Genomic DNA, 3,755 nt, shown 5'->3' on the forward strand with positions numbered 1-3,755 from the left:
ATATGCGTTCATGTAAAACTTGCACGATGGATACGAGTCCTAGTTTCAATTTCATCTAAGAATTTGACATTTTAACACAGGGGGATAATCTACTTGGTCGCCCTGAGTGAGGGGTATCTTCAAATCATGGGTAAGTTTCTACTTCATAAACCTCCATTTATTCCATACATTTTGTTTGAATTCTGTTTTTTAGGGGTGTGTATGGGGGGTTTGGTTCGGTTATTGGTTAAAACCGAACCATAACCATTATGATTGGTTAATAAATTTTGGTAGCCATTGGGTATGGTTAATATTGGTTGTGGTTAATGGTTTTTATCAGTTATCGGTTTTGGTTAATGGTTAATATTGGTTAAACATAATATTCAAAACAATATAAATGGCGAAAGTATATTGACATAAAAAATGAAAATAGAATATCAAAAAGTCCTTGACGGCTTTACGCCAATGTCTGTAACCTAACTTATAGTAATAGAATAAAATGTGTACAATTAACATTTAGAGTGAGATAACACATAGTCACATTCAAAATAAAAAACATTCAATAAAAATATAACACATTAAAAAATTGACATTAATAATTTCATATATTGATAATTGATATTAATATTAATATAAAGTCAAACAATCATACACGTTCAATGCGATTAAATCAAAACCTATCAAATAAAATAGTCAAACATTCATATTACTTGTTATCTAGATAAGAAAAAGTCAATCACTCATACATTCAATTTGATTAAGTTAAAAACAATAAATAAATAAAGCCAAAAAAATACATTCTTAATATCAGAGAGTCAAGAAGAATCAAAAACTTAACTTACATAGAAGTCTTTATTATTAAGTCAAGAAAATCCTTCGAATAGGACAATAAAGTCAAAACAATCTTTAATTATGGTTAACGGTGTGAGAAGTCTTCGATTAGGATTATGAGTGTGAAGATTAAACTAATTGTGAATAATGTTTACAAATTTTAGAATTAGCCGATTAGGAATTACAACATTAATCAACAATCTAACTCAATGCATGATTGGAATATTGTGTGTGTCTGCACGATCAGCCTTTGATGGTCTGATTGTTCGTTCGTCTCCTGATAAATGGAGATTAATGGATTATATTTTGAAATTTAATGGGTCTTAAATAATTTTTACTATATTATTATATATATAATCTATAATTTATATATATTAAAATATAAAGTTAGCGGTTTGGTTAATAATGGTTTTGTCACACCCCGAAACCCAAGGCGGAAACGTTTCCGAGGTGGACTCCACGTTGAGTATCAAATCCAATGCACATAGTAAGCAAAGTAAACAACCATTACATTACATATGAAAATTTACATTTGTTCAAAAGTAAAGTTGTGCAAGTGTGATACATATGTATATATATGAACAAAAGTAAGACGTGTCTTCTACGTACTCTGTCTTCGCCAAAAGGATCATCGGGTACCTATCTAATGCAGACCTGAGAATACAAGCATTTTAAAAATCAGCATAAAGCTGGTGAGTTCATAAGCGGTTTTGTTTTATGAATATGTACGAGTTTCCTTTTGGTTTCTAAAAAAGTTACGACCCAAGAAAATCCCATATTTTCTTTTATGTAAAGTTTAGTTATCTGTTATGTTACACGGTTCTAGTTACGTTCATTTGTTATCTCAGGATAATCTCATATTTTCCTAAAAGTTGACTACCGATCTGAAATGTAATGTAAAAGATGTATACTAAAAACATGGTTATCCTTGTGAAGTGTATGTTAGTTTTAACACGTATATAAAACTAATAACTATAAAGTAAACTAGTTACTAAACCCATTATTACTAAAAAGTAAATCTCTGTTATCCAAATTGCGAGTTCCATAACCATACGATAGACTAAATATGGTAATAAGTAGTCCATCTCACTTTATGACTTTCGTCACCCTTCAAGCTTTCGGTTTGGCTGTAGCTAGCAGCCAGGTGTGGGGTAGTCAGCTTCGTATAGATCTATACACTCAAGTCACTTTCCCTATTTAAGAGATTCTGGTTACAGGGGTGGTCCTCCACTCACATATCTCTATGGAGTGTTCTCTGAGGACGTGTCTCCAATTTATAGGAATAACAAATTTACTAGTAATAATATAGAAAGATCAAATGACGATCCTCCACTCGCGTATCTATGTGGAGTGTTACCGAGGACAAAACAATATTCTAAGTTTCATGTTCAAAGTTCAATGTTATGCTTTTAACTGTTATGATGTGAGAAAACCATTTGTGAAAATATAAAATACAACAATTTGTAATGTTTTTCACAAATAATATGATAGTGTGTTCTGCAAGTTCAACGGTTATCTTTTATGATTGTCAGTGTTAAAAGCATATGTAATATGAAACATAACACATATAAAACAAGTTTGAGTACAAGTATTCCTTGTACTTTTCTTGTATCCCCCCCCCCCTGAAAACAGTGAAAAACATTGAAAAAGGGTAGGGGTATGAACTCACCAGACGAGAAAACGTGTCGGTTTGGATGCTATGTGTCGGTTCGGGGCTTGATAACGCGCGAGGTTCCTATGTAATATGAAATGATATGCAAATGTATCTAATTAGACTTTAATCACTAATTAGATATGATTATACACTCCAATACGAGAAAACACTTCAAATCAAGTGTTTGGAGTGACCCGGGTGACATCTACAGACGTGTAGGACTTTGGAAAATGTGTTTACTCTTCAAGAGTAAACTCCCTATGGAGTTTTCGGCCCTAAGACCAACTCCACATGATTTCATGGCCATGAACTCAAGGATGTGGGGTTTTATGGTGCTAAATGGTCAAATAACACTTGGGAAGGGTTGTTATGATTTAAACTAAGGCATAGGAATGAGTTTAACCACCAAAGGGACCATCAAAGGGAGTTTACGGCCCTAAACTAGGAGTTTATGGCTGTAAGCTCCTATACCTTTCTTATATTAATGATTTGGTGGCCTTAGATCAATCACATGTGATTCAAACCAATTTTACAAGCCTTAGAATGAATTTAGGGCATCATTTGACTAGTGTATATGAGTTTACGGCCCAGGAAACCATTCTAGGGGGGTTTACGGCCGTGAACTCCTAAAGGGAGGGTTTTCATCATGTTTAAGGCCCCTAATCGATTGTGCTTGGTTCTAGAATTTAATCTAAGGCTATTGGTGTGTTTAAGTGGCATTTAAACACTCAAATTTGAGTTTACTCCCCATGAAGATGAGTTTATGGCCCAAGCATGTTCTTGGGCAGTAAACTCATGTTTACTCTTCAAAAGTTAAGTTTAAGGTGTTCTAAGTCCGTCCCTTTAAGTCATTTAGCCATATCTAAGCTCCAAAAGTGGATTGGACGAGTTTTAAGGCTCAAAAACCCCTTATATGTGTGTTTACGGCCCAAGCATGTTGCAGGGCCATAAACACATGAAAATTGTCCTAAATGATAGATTGAACATGGATTTGGAAGCTAGAAAGGTTGTACAACAAGTTAGGAAGGTTACCTTGATGAAATGAAGCTTAAATTTGATGATTTCGGACCTAAAGTAGGCTTGGAGGAGAGAGGTTAGAGAGAGAGTAGTGAGAGAGTGCAAAATCTTCAAATGGAAGCTTAAACCACTTTAAATATGTTCCATGTTCGGGACACGGTGGAATTCTACCCGATACCGACGTTAGACGTGGCTTTTGGTCGCACCCGATTAAGTTGTCGTAACCCGATATGGTCGATTCTAAAATTTTCTGATTACTAATATAGAGTGTTAA

The sequence above is a fragment of the Lactuca serriola genome, chromosome 1, assembly GCF_051521515.1.
Source record: "Lactuca serriola cultivar US96UC23 chromosome 1, Lser_US96UC23_V15, whole genome shotgun sequence".
In the NCBI taxonomy this organism is placed as follows: Eukaryota; Viridiplantae; Streptophyta; class Magnoliopsida; order Asterales; family Asteraceae; genus Lactuca; species Lactuca serriola.